Source organism: Corythoichthys intestinalis, chromosome 1, assembly GCF_030265065.1.
Source record: "Corythoichthys intestinalis isolate RoL2023-P3 chromosome 1, ASM3026506v1, whole genome shotgun sequence".
In the NCBI taxonomy this organism is placed as follows: Eukaryota; Metazoa; Chordata; class Actinopteri; order Syngnathiformes; family Syngnathidae; genus Corythoichthys; species Corythoichthys intestinalis.
This window is the reverse complement of record NC_080395.1, coordinates 62,887,613-62,900,666: the sequence shown is the minus strand read 5'-3', so window position 1 is coordinate 62,900,666 and position 13,054 is coordinate 62,887,613. Positions and strand designations below refer to the sequence as shown.

The 13,054-nt window shown below is 37.6% G+C and overlaps 1 protein-coding gene and 1 long non-coding RNA gene across 4 annotated transcripts in view; one reads left to right on the top strand and one right to left on the bottom strand.

Annotated features, from left to right (window-relative positions):
* Positions 1 to 185: 185 nt before the first annotated feature.
* On the bottom strand, positions 186 to 2,753 carry LOC130922208 (uncharacterized). The gene is made up of 2 exons (XR_009064466.1): positions 2,610 to 2,753; positions 186 to 1,943 (listed from the first exon to the last, which is right to left on the bottom strand). It is a non-coding gene; the product is annotated as an uncharacterized LOC130922208 (long non-coding RNA).
* A 1,100-nt stretch (positions 2,754 to 3,853) lies between these two features.
* Positions 3,854 to 13,054, top strand: part of dagla (diacylglycerol lipase, alpha) — a 61,525-nt gene continuing 52,324 nt past the window's right edge. For 2 of the 3 annotated variants that reach the window (XM_057834755.1, XM_057834739.1), the window contains exon 1: positions 3,854 to 4,524. The gene's annotated coding sequence lies outside the window, so the exon portion shown is untranslated. The remainder of the gene's footprint in view (positions 4,525 to 13,054) is intronic. The other variant, XM_057834747.1, reaches the window with a different exon arrangement.

Sequence of the window (13,054 nt, the reverse complement as noted above, 5' to 3'; positions counted from 1 at the left end):
ACTCATTACTGTATGCTACATATTAAATAAACTATAAGATATTTTCTGTTAGGTTTTTTTTTTTTCTTGCAAATTACATATTACAAGCAGAAATACATTGTTAATGTTTACAATTGTGACTGAGGACACCAGCAACAATTCTATATCAAGTATAACTTCAGACATTTATAGAAAACAAACAGCCATTTAGTGTTGATTCACTGCCTTTAATAAAGGTTGCATCACAACCACATTCTTTGTATATATTAGGGGAAAGGGTAGTACCCAAGATTTTTTTATATATCAAAAAATATATCATCACCATCATTATAGTTACAGTCGCCAATAAATACGCACAGTACTTTCTATCACTGCTAACATCATTTTCATTTCATTGAACATCACTTGACCATCACTAGTTTTTATGTCATTATTTATGTGAAATAACTTGCTACAGCACAACATCGTGTGCTAACTGAGGAATCCTATCTGAATTATTGCATTCATACGCTGCTGTCATTAAGTTAATAAATGAAGAATGTTTTTGGTACTCTGATTTGTACAATGTCAGGTGACATTACTTCTAGTTTTGGCATATTTTCAGGATGTATTATGGATGTAGAATGTGTCAATGTACAAACGAACAACATTAATTATGACGAAAGTTTTGCAAACATGTTTACTTGCAACCAGAGCAAATTGTTTTCTGTGCGCTCAATGTTGGGAATACATGCAAGGTTGCAGTGCATGCTGACGTGAAATGACTGCTTGACTAATCCACCTCCATTACAATAGCACTCTAAATGTACAGTACCTATGTATACTTAGTTATTAATAAGGTAGTGAAAACAAGGGTTGTTCTTGATGGAATACATAGGGAGAAAAGCACAGTGTAATGAAGCTCGATACAACGGCAGCAACTGAACTTGATATCGGACCACTAATGACTGGTATGCTGGTCTACAACAAAGTATTTACGATAAGAAGTGAACATATTGATGTTGAACATTTGCAGATGTTTTGTTATACATAATAGGCTATTGATTTGTGACATCATTTGACAGTAACATAAAAATAATTCCTATTCTGCATCCTAACCTTCCAACACTAATCCAGCAAATTCACGATAACGCAAATATTCCTGCGCAGGCCATTCGAGAACCTCAGCATGCCAAATCTCTTAATCATTTATCAGATGATCATACAATACTACATTTTTATCATACCTGCTTTTTTTTAAATGTAAGATAAAGTCAAATTAATCATAGAATCTGCCATGATTGAATCATAATACTTTCTGATTTAGGAGTATAGATTTTCTGGAGCTCTTTGTAAATGTAATGCAAATATTGTGTTTTAGTCAACCTTTGAGCAAACAATATAAAGCAGATTTTAAAGCCACCTCAGAGACATACATCCTGTACGCTCAGGACTACTGTATGGTGTCTTAAATTTTTAATTAAAAAATCATGCATATTTTATTCATAATAAAATTGTGTACATTTGCTTTGGGTTTTTTGCTAGCCAAAAAGAAAACAAAATTCCTCCTCTTTTCAATATCACCCATGAATATTTGTGAACCAATTTTACATTGAGTTAATTCTTTGAGATTGAGATTTTAATTTCTCCTTGCCAGTAGCAAGGCTCCCAGCAAAATGGCTCCAACTGCAATTACAGCACCACCAATGAGGAATGGTTTCAGGTGCTCCAGAGAGTCTGTGCAGCTGCCCGCAGCCCCATCACCTGCGTCACCTTCTGCCGACCCCTCCTGGGGAGGAGGAATCTCTGGCTCTGGGGTTGCAGGGGCAGGTTCGGCTTTACGTGGGGCCGCTGGCTCCTTTTTCTCAGCTTTTGATGGCCCCTTGGGCACAGGGGCAGCTTTGGCCTTGGCTTCCATGGATTGTAAGACGGAAGTATGGTCTAGTTGGGAAAAGGCTTTATAAGGTCAGCTCTGTGCTGCTTCACTAAAGAAAAAATAGAAAACAGACATACAGTAAGTAGGTAATCGCCCTAATTTGGGCTCAGACTTCACATATCTGTTGAATGAGACGCTGCAATATGAAAAAGCCCTGAACTCCATATCTCTGGATAGCATTAGCAGTCCTGTGGCAGGAGGGCCTTATATATGACCTTGAAGAACTATCCCTTGGTCGGTGCACCACGAGGCTGAATAAATTGTTGGTATTTTGGTCAAAGCAGATGTGACATAATAATCCTGTGGGGAAAACATGTCACTACTGCCTCCTTTTCAAAATCATTGCAACCAGGATAACTAGCTTGCTTTGTCGTATGATTTACTGACGCAGTTTAGCAGAGCCTGTTACACATTTCTGGCCGAATATTTTTTTTCCAGTATGATCAAATCTAAGATGCAATGCAGACCACTGCGTTTCTTATCTGCCCAACTCCATGAGTCATAGGGCCTATCGATGGAGGACAAGATGGAGGTGATGAATCCATGCAGTACAGTACTTGACTACTAGGTTATCAATGAAAGTTACAGAGAACCCACTCAACAGACGGCCAGATGCATGAAAATGAGCGCACATATCAATGCCCATGGGACGCATTTTAATACAAATACATGATAAATGTTGGCGTCTAGTGAGTGACAAAATTGACGCACTTACCTATCCTGCAGCTTTCCAGCAATTACTAAGATAATGAACGACGGATGGGCCACAGCAGTCACTGAATGTCACGACGCCCTTAGTATAAAAAAGTGATTGAACGCAGAGATGGAGCGCAGTCAGTGAAAGGAAGAGGGAGGAGAATGGAAGAAAGGCCGGGATGTACCATCTGGAGCGCAGGAGGGGGGTGTCTTTGATTGGACCCCCCCGGTTTTAAAAATAAAAGTTTCACATTTTTTGGATGCACTAGTTGTTCATTCAGTTAAACAAATGCCAGTGTTTATCCGTACATAATATGTATTCCTATCCATATATCCATTTTTTTAATGGTTTCTAGATATAATTTATACTGAATTCAATTTAAAAACAACATCAATGTTGATAGGAGTCATTCAGATTTACAAACAATACACGAAATGAAAATAATCCTATAAGACTGTTTTAAACACTTCCACACAACACAGTCAGAAAATATTATATTACCAGTGTGGAATAATTGCCGCGCTAACAAGAACGTCAAATCTAAATAACATTTGTTTGATGGAAGTGAATTTCAGTTTGTCATTTAATGCCATTTTAAAATAAGTGGTTTGCAATCCACAATCAGCTCCGGTATGGCAACATTTTAATCAACACATCTTTTCATTGAATACAGTCGGCATTATGGAAATTAATCGTACGATAACAGTATTTATTTTATTTTTTATTAAATGTCTCATAAATTTTGTTACTAAGGTTCTGTTTTTGTTTTTAAAGCCTAGGAAATTGTGTTTGTTCCATGTTGTCACCCTATGAGTCATTTTTCCTCGAAAGATGATTTAAATTTTTGGTAAATATATTTTTAAAAATCATCAAATGATGCCGTTTTATTGTGTTTTTCTTGCTCACACGTAGGCGAGTGTTTTTTTTTTTTTTTTTTAGAAGAAAACCGTGTTTATTGTTTGATTTGACAGGGATCCACGCCCAGTGTACGTCGCACCGGAGAAGAGCAAGGTGCCAAGATAATTCTGGGTTGGGTTTCTTTTTGACACTATAAACCCCCATTTCAATGAATGTGGTGCTACAATGGAAAAATCGAATTTGCTTTGTAATCAATTTTATTTAAGTTTTCTCTTTGGTATGACATACAATCAGTACAAATGCTCCCATTGCAATGTTTCCTCGGCGTGAAATGCGCGCCCTCGACGTGTAATCATCTCGCCCAGGCTGTGTGATCTTTGGCGCAGTAGCCGACTTCTTGATATTCACAAACCACCAGTGGCGCCCTTTCTCCGCAATACCTCCCGAGTTCCTTCCGTTTAAGAACCGAGTCAGGTATGCGCAATCAAAAAGCGGTACGCGGTACGCGTAGCGAAAGGCGGAAGGGGGGGGTTTTTCTTCGTACGCCATTCAGTGTAGATATGTACCGGGGGGTGGGCCCGCTTCTCGTGGAATGTTGCCTCTGTTGTGCCTGCTGCAGTTGCTGGGATTCGGGAGTTGTCCGACGGCGGCCGGGAGCACAGACACGCCACTGACTACAACGTGACACGGCTGGGTTCATCCTATGCCAAGATCTTGTTCCGTGGATTTCATCACAACCATTCCCAACTGGGCTGGAGGAGCATGAAAAAGGAGCCACGGTGAGGGAGCTGCCACAGCTCAAGACGTGTTGCTCTCGATCACAGATTGAGGACTGCTGCGGATTCACTCGACCCGATTATTTGACGTTTCCACTTCCATTCATTCGTCAGCTGCAATGACAGCTGGTCACTTGTCATAAAACCTTTCGGTGAGGCGTGTACGGACTTAGCCCTCCGCATCCTTCAGACGACGTCGGGGAGACCGAGTCCGAAGAGGTTTGTCTCCAATCAGGGGGATATGGGCGAGGAAGCGGAACCGATGCAGTGGTTCGTGGCACGGCAGAGTCAAAATACAGGTGAGAACCAGCGTCCGCTGGCCAAACGCATCATTTCTGTCTGCACCCTCGAGGTTTCATAGTTATACGCCACACCTATAAATGCTCGTTTTTGGATGTTATTTTAGGCCACACAGACCTCGCTAGGCCCAAAGGATGCTTTTATTGACTGCGACGCGACTGCTTGTCCGCACACACATGTTTGTTGGACACACGCAAGTCACCTTTACAATAGCAATTACTTTAAAACGAGCTGAAAATGACAAGGTGTGGAGAAAGGACACCTGTCTTCACTTTTAAGGCCTCGCTAATGTGACAAATAAGACACTGGCATTAGGGCTGTCCCAAACGATTATTTTTGTCCAGATTAGTCTGCAGACTTTTTTAAAAGATTAGTCTGCTAGTCTAGGGGGGGAAATTATGAACTTTTTTAAATTATTTTTTTTTTTTTACTAATGTTTCAATTTGGTAACAGTTAAATTATTTATTAAAGTACAAATAAACACATAAATAACAATAATAAATCTCAAATGAACAATGAGGTCAAATGCTGATGGCATTAACTAGTGCAAAAGAATGGAGTGTAAAAAGATTCAGAACACTGTGACTCCAGTTTTCCAACAGGATTTTAAACAATTCTTACTTTCTCTTTTTGCGATATATGTATTTTGTTCTCAGGGTTAGAGTGAGCACCAGCAGAGTAGATAAATAAATGTCATGTATAACTGGAGTGAAGTACGTGAAAAAAAAAAAAAAAAAACTTAATGAAGCACGTTGATACGACGCCACAAAGGGGGTATTGGGGCCTATAAATTATATATATATAAAAGAACAATATTATAGTCGTAATATTGCGATGAGAAAAAAAAAGTCGCAATATCACGTAGGGGTAATGTAGCTGTGAACCGCTACGCACTTTACGTACATGTACCTTAGCTTCGAGCTACAGTGAAGCATTAGTTTAAATTCTTCTGTTGATGACAGTTTGATGTTGATGAAGTAAAATAGTAAGGATTTCTTTATTTGTAAAACCAATTCTAAAACACAACATACTTTAAATATTCTTGATTTTAACGGAGACGGCAACATGCTATGTAAAGTATGTAGCTGCTTTTTCAGCTACATTAGCACGACATGAGCCCCTAATATGCTCTTGTACAACCCACATAAAGGCACCTTCAATAAAAAAAAAAGTCGTTATATGGACTTATGATCTGCCAGCTTGTTGTCTCCTGTCGTCTTCCAAAATATACCTAGGTGACGGTGTTTCAGGTGTTCATTCATGGCCGACGTGCTGCTGTGGTATTAAAACTTGGCATTGCAGAGTCGGTATTTAACCATTTATTAACCGTCAAAGGGATGGTGTGCTTGTCAACGCATTAACATCATCAATGACATCGACTACGTCGACTAGTCGCGGCAGCTCTAGTATTGATTTAAACAGTTCACAGAAATTTTGGGGTTATGAGAGGGACACTTGTTATATATTCTTTGTTACACCTTTCCACCGGGAAGATTGTTCATTTACTCTTTGTGTTTGCAATGAACACAAATGATTTTTAAAAAAAAATTATTTATCTCTAGCGTGTTTTATATTTTGCATTGTTTGTGTCTCATAAGTGTTTATAACTATAGACAGGGTAAAACAGACTTCAATGTTACGTGTACATACATAAATTAGTTTGTCATACCATACTGTGACGTAACAAATCAGAGCCGTGGCGATGAATATGACCAGCCCTCCCAAACCCAAATAATAAAGATCATCATATCATTTCACAACATACACATAACAGGGTTTACAAGCTTCAGCATCACAGAGATCAACTTTGTCATTTTAAAGTTCATCAAATGGACTTGAAGAATAATGAACCAAGAAAACAACAAAAACACTAGGCTACATATCCCCATAATAATAAAACAACACAAATTCAAAGCATTTCAGCATCATAGACAGTGATTACACCATTTTGAGACCCACTTGAATTTATTTCAACTAATGACCGCATAGTAAGCTACTAGTCTATTGTATGGCATTATAATCTGCCTCTTACGTGGAGCAGCGAGCAGCTGCTGCTGAACATCATCACTGTACAACCAAGAGAAAAAGGTATCTTTAAAAGATAGCCTCAGGCTGCTGCATTAACAACCATTAGCAGTTTACAACTTAATTCATAAATTGGGCTATATTTTCAAGTCATCAAAATCATCTGGACCAGTGAACGTTTTCGCCTAGAGAAATGGCATGTTAGACAAATTTTTGGTAAAGAGTAAAAATGTGATTTGTGCCACTTAGTGTGTCCCCGCTAAATCATCAGATAGATAGTAGATAGTGTCTTCCACGCAAATACCCCAAATATGGAGAAGGGTCCAGCTGAGGCCTGCAGTACTCGCCAACCGCACCCCCTGCCACTGCTTTCACAAGTAATCAGATCAAGTTTCATCATCTGCCAACCACGCCCCCTGCTTTCAACGAACAATCAGATCAAGCGTTCGTCATCCGCCAACCGCGCTCCTTGCTTTCAACAACCCAAAAAGTTGCGTGGAAGGATGGCCGAGTACCGCGAGCCGCAGCTGGACCGACTTGCAAATCTGGGCTTCACAAACGTGGAGGAAAACATGGCGTCTTTTATTGAATGTTCAATGGGAGCCCTTGAATGCTATGGGTGACATTACCTGCACTCTGCCATGGTTTTATTTACAGTCTATTGTTATAATTCTTATTTGGAGACCTGTGTAGTCAAAGACGTCAGAGTGTTCATCTCCATGAGATGGGTTCAGTTTCACCAATGGGGTATTTTATTTTTCTCTTTCCCCCTTTCTTTACGCTTTGGTACTCCACTTTAATGTTTGTAGGAACTTATGTTACCTTTTCCAACGACCTGTTCCAAGTTCCAACACGCAACAATTTTTTGTCAGGGTTGGTAGACGGATGACAATTTTACCCAGAACGCATATAGAGACTTTATTTATTTATTTATCTATTTATTCGTTTATTTATTTAATAGGGACAGTGCACATTAATGGACATCTAAAAGATGTAAATTTACCAGATTGAAGGGCATTACAGAATGATTTTGTACCTTACACAGCAATATATGGTAGTTAAAATAATGCCATTCATACAGGACAAGATTTCATTTACGTAAATAATTTACACACAAGACTAAATGTCAGTCCTCTAAAGTTTATATGGCTACCATGTCTTGGCTTAACTAAATCAATGATGCACTTTATATACTGTTGAAACAACCCGTCTATGTTAATGAAAAATTAATCATGCTCGAGCTAGTGGAGAGGCACTGCAACATAGTTCTGCTTGTGGAGAGGCACTGCAACATATTTCTGCCGGATCCCAAACCATGCGGGTGCCCGATTTACCGAAATTTCAAAAGTTTGAGCACCTCTTCCTCCCAAGTTTATCCCCTGCTCTAATATGTACATTAGGGCCGCGGCTATCGATTATTTAAGTAATTTATTCATTTATCAATTAGTTAGGTCGAATAATTGAGTAATTGGATAAGAAACATTTAATGCATTGCAGAATAAATTCTAGGGAATGTAAAACAAAGGCTGGCTAGGATTATACTTCCTAATGATACAGGATTGTACTTTGATTTCACAAAAGCAATAAATGCATTTAAAAATAAATTAAAAATACCTGATCTTAGCCTCAAATGGTTAAAAAAAAAAAAAAAAAAAAAAAAGATCGAAGTACAACAAAAGAACAGTTGGCTAACTTGCATAGCAAAAGTCCGCTAGCTTAAATGCTATAAAATCACAATGCTCAATGCTAAAACATCACAGACACTCGAAGGCGAAGGACGCATTTGGGAAAATGAACAATCAGAGGGGATGGTTATTATAAAAAAAAAAAAAAGTAATCATTACGAAATCTGAATGTCAAAAATTGATATTCAATACTTTCTGCGTCCTATATGGTATACTGGGGACGGGTTTCAATAAGCTTCAGATTCTCCCGTCAGCCCTTTTCTTTTCGGGTAGAATTAATTGTAAACACATATAAATGCTGTATGTCATGCCTGAAGGGAAAATAAATAAATAAAATGCTTTTTTATTTTTTTTTAACAAAGCTTTTAACAAATAGTTGAAACACATATTCCTACAAAAAAAAAATTAAAAAAAACTGCAAAATGTACCACTCAACTAAATAACGATGATATAAACAAACGTATTAGCTTAAACAAAAACATATTTATGTGGTCTCAACAGGGCGCAACTGGATCCAGCCATGTTAGATGAGTTATGTCATATTCACTGTTGCCACTAGAGGGCATTGTATTCTCCCCAATCAATAAAACTAAATGCAAACGCTTTCAAAACAAACCATTACATTGCCACTCAAATTAAATCCTTGAGGCAGAAAAAATTGGATTCAAAGCTTTTTCAAATCGAATGATTTGAGTTAATCGATTAATCATTGCAGCACTAATTTACATTGAATAACCTTGACATTTATTATCAAACAAATACCACTCCAGAAGAACTGTTTCAAACATCTAATCAAGCAAAAGGAGATGAATCCTTTTGTCAGCAATTTCAATTGTTTGACTTTGGAAGAAACAGATTCTATAATAATCAGAATGACCTGTTTGAATTGACATTTTAATAAACATATGAAACAGCAAATTGTTAATTGCGTAGTATATTGATTTATTGAATATGCATGTCATTTTAGTCTGAATGAACAGCACTTATTTAATGCTATAAGTACAGGCTTCAAACCTTGAGGATACTGGCCATTGTTCCGGTGATTTGCCAAATAAGACTCTCTGTTTGGAAAAACTTTGCAAATTTAAAGAAGTCACTACCTCTTTCGTATTGCCTTGATGCAACGATTCTCTTCCACATCCTGTTGATCTATAAAAAAAAAAGTAATGGCATATATATGTGTTATGTATGTATATGTTCTGTATATGTGTATATAAAATATACAGTGGTTGGACAAAAAAATGTAAACATCTTAAAAATCAACAAAAACTAATTTAATATGGTGTAGGTCCGCCTTTAACGGCAATTACAGCCTCAATTCTCCGAGGTATTGATTCATGCAACTTGTGAATTTTTTTCAAAGGAATATTGCATTGTTTCAAAGGAATATTAAGCCATTCTTCAGTTAGAATACCCTTTAACTCTTTTAGGGACAATGGCGGTTGAAATCGAAGTCTTAATTGAATCTCTAAAACAGACCATAAATGCTCAATAATGTTGGGGTCTGGGGATAGTGCCGGCCATATGAGATGCTTAACTTCATTAGAATGTTCCAAATGCCATTCTTTAACACTTTTATGATTATGATACCAAAATGGTAGGTGTTTCCATTATTTAACAGCTCAGGTGAATTGAAGTTCTGCTCTGAGACCCCCAATTTAGCCAACTTTCAGAATTGTCCGATATGCACGTGTGATACATCATTGGAAACCATAACATCTCAATTTTCTAGGGGAAGAAAAATTTTCAACAGGAGGGAATAAAAAAAAAAAAAAAAAAAAAAAAAAATTAAACAGCAAAACCCTATCTGGAGGCGAGAGCACGCGAGAGCAGAATTACAGACGCCATGACTTTAACGAGATATTTTCGTGTACGTACCTTGTCTCGATCCAAAATCTCCATGTAGCATGTATCACTGAGTGTCAAGACACAGCTGTGAATGGCCAAAGCTGGATTTTTGGGGGGATTTTATGGGTGAAACTTGGTAATATAACAAGGGTTGCGATGCACAAATCGCAGACTTCAAGGAGTGGTCGAGATTTTTTTTCTCATATATTTACCTTTTTAAACATTTTTTTCCAATTTTTCTTTGTTTGGATCAATTATTTATCATCTGAGATATCGGAAAAATGCCACAGAAACAAATAAAATAGCGATATTTATGAGATAAATATCCGTGACTTTTTTACAGACGCCATTTTTTTCATTGTGACGTAATTTGTTTAAAAGTTTAAAATATGCGAGTGAATAATTTTTTAAAGTTGTTTTTTTTTTTAAATGAAATATTAGACATCAATTAATGATTATAATCTAAAAATGAGAGACATTTTGAATAATGAATATAATTAATTACCTTCATTTTCTGGCTGGGTTGAAACAAACGCGGTTGCGCGACGTCTGTAAACGGGGGTTTTCAGGGTAAAGCGGGCACATTAAAAATAGTTCTGGGGCTTAATGTGCCATGAATCTGCTATGGCAGCATATAGACATATTGTTCTATCAAACACAACAGTTGTTTTGACTTAAAATGCAGCAGTTTCTTTTAAAGAGGAGTGCAAGAGCACAAACTGCTTTTTCAGTCTTGTCTGTGGTTTCCGACTTTCCGCCATATACGTAGTATATATACACAAATATACACTGCTCATTTAATACTTCGGTTAACTTTCATTGCAAGCCATATTTCCATTCAAATGACAGTGTTTGTTGATCAGTTTTTTTTAAACATGACCCTAAAAGTTAATTATTTTCAGATTGCATCGGGTCTGGTTCCCCTAGCACCACAATATAGCGCAGGTATTGTGGCACTTTGATGTGTACTCCGAATAAAAATGATGCAGAACAAAAAGCAGCAGTATTTGGTTAGTTTCTTTTGACACATTTGTATTTTTTTTGTTAATGAAAAATGTCATTGATGTCTATGATTGATGTCATGAAATTGCTATTTTAACCAATACACTACAAATGCATACAAACAGTAAAGCACAGCAGCTCCTATATACATAATCCTTTTATCTATGATGACTGATCCTGTAACTGTTGACTCTGGTGATTAACTACAGGTGTTGTCTGATATTGGTTTTTCTAAAATGTTGTAGATTGACATGCTTATAATGCAACCAAATCAACATTGAAGTATTTAAACATGGAATAGGAAGGTGAAATTATTCTCTTCTATAAATCAATGGCGTAGTAGGGTTCGCTAAAAGAATGGCAAAGATGCAAGGAAGATTTATCGCGCATTTACTGGGAAGTTTGTCAGTCCAAAGATTTACAAGTCATACTTTAATCTTTTAGTCTTCTACACAAGGTTAAAGCAAATTTATCTTGCTGAAAACTGACATGCGTTATTCATGAGTAACATATTCTAGTCTAGAATATACAGAATAATGTCAGTGAACGCTCGATGATATGCTTTATTGTACCTAAAAATAAAACTTGTTTTATTGTCTGTTATTGCGGAAGAGGAAATGTAGCTTTTCCTTTACTTGGCAATCTACAAATACAACACAAAATATTCTGAAAAAGTCTGAGAGTCACTTGAAACAGGTTACAGTAAATGCGACAGTAACAAAAGAAAAATACAGTTAAGTGATAGTTATGAGGTAGATATCTGTGACCCATTTACAGACACTATTTTTTTCATTGTAATGTAATTTATTTAAAAGTTTAAAATATGCAAATGAATAATTTTACAGAGTAGTTGTGTTTTTTTTAAAGCAAATTCAGGACATCAGTTAATGATTCTAAGCTAAAAATGTTAGACATTTCGAATAATAAATATAATTACTTACCTTCTTTTTATGGCTGGGTTGAAACAAAAAGCGGTTGCGCGGTGTCTGTAAACAGGGATCTCCAGGGTAAAACGGACAAATTAAAAATAGTTCGGGGCTTAATGCTCCATGAAACTGCTATGGAAGCATATAGACATATTGTTCCATCAAACACAACAGTTATTTTGGCTTAAAATACAGCAGTTTATTTTGAAGTGGAGGACAAGAGCAGAAACAGCTTTTTCAGCCTTGTCTGTGTTTTCATATATACATACACTCACCGGCCACTTTATTAGGTACACCATGCGGGTTGGACCCCCTTTTGCCTTCAGAACTGCCTCAATTCTTCGTGGCATAGATTCAACAAGGCGCTGGAAGCATTCTTCAGAGAGTTTGGTCCATATTGACCTGATGGCATCACACAGTTGGTGCAGATTGTCGGCTGCACATCCATGATGCGAATCTTCCGTTCCACCACATCCCAAAGATGCTCTATTGGATTGAGATCTGGTGACTATGGAGGCCATTTGAGTACAGTGAACTCATTGCCATGTTCAAGAAACCAGTCTGAGATGATTCTAGCTTTATGACATGGCGCATTATCCTGCTGAAAGTAGCCATCAGAAGTTGGATACATTGTGGTCATAACGGGATGGACATAGTCAGCACCAATACTCAGGTAGGCTGTGGCGTTCCAACGATGCTCAATTGGTACCAAGGGGCCCAAAGAGTGCCAAGAAAATATTCCCCACACCATTATACCACCACCACCAGCCTGAACCGTTGATACAAGGCAGGATGGATCCATGCTTTCATGTTGTTGACGCCAAATTCTGACCCTACCATCCGAAAGTCGCAGCAGAAATCGAGACTCATTAGACCAGGCAACGTTTTTCCAATCTTCTATTGTCCAATTTCGATGAGCTTGTGCAAATTGTAGCCTCAGTTTCCTGTTCTTAGCTGAGAGGAGTGGCACCCGGCGTGGTCTTCTGCTGCTGTAGCCCATCTGCCTCAAAGTTCTACGTACTGTGTGTTCAGAGATGCTCTTC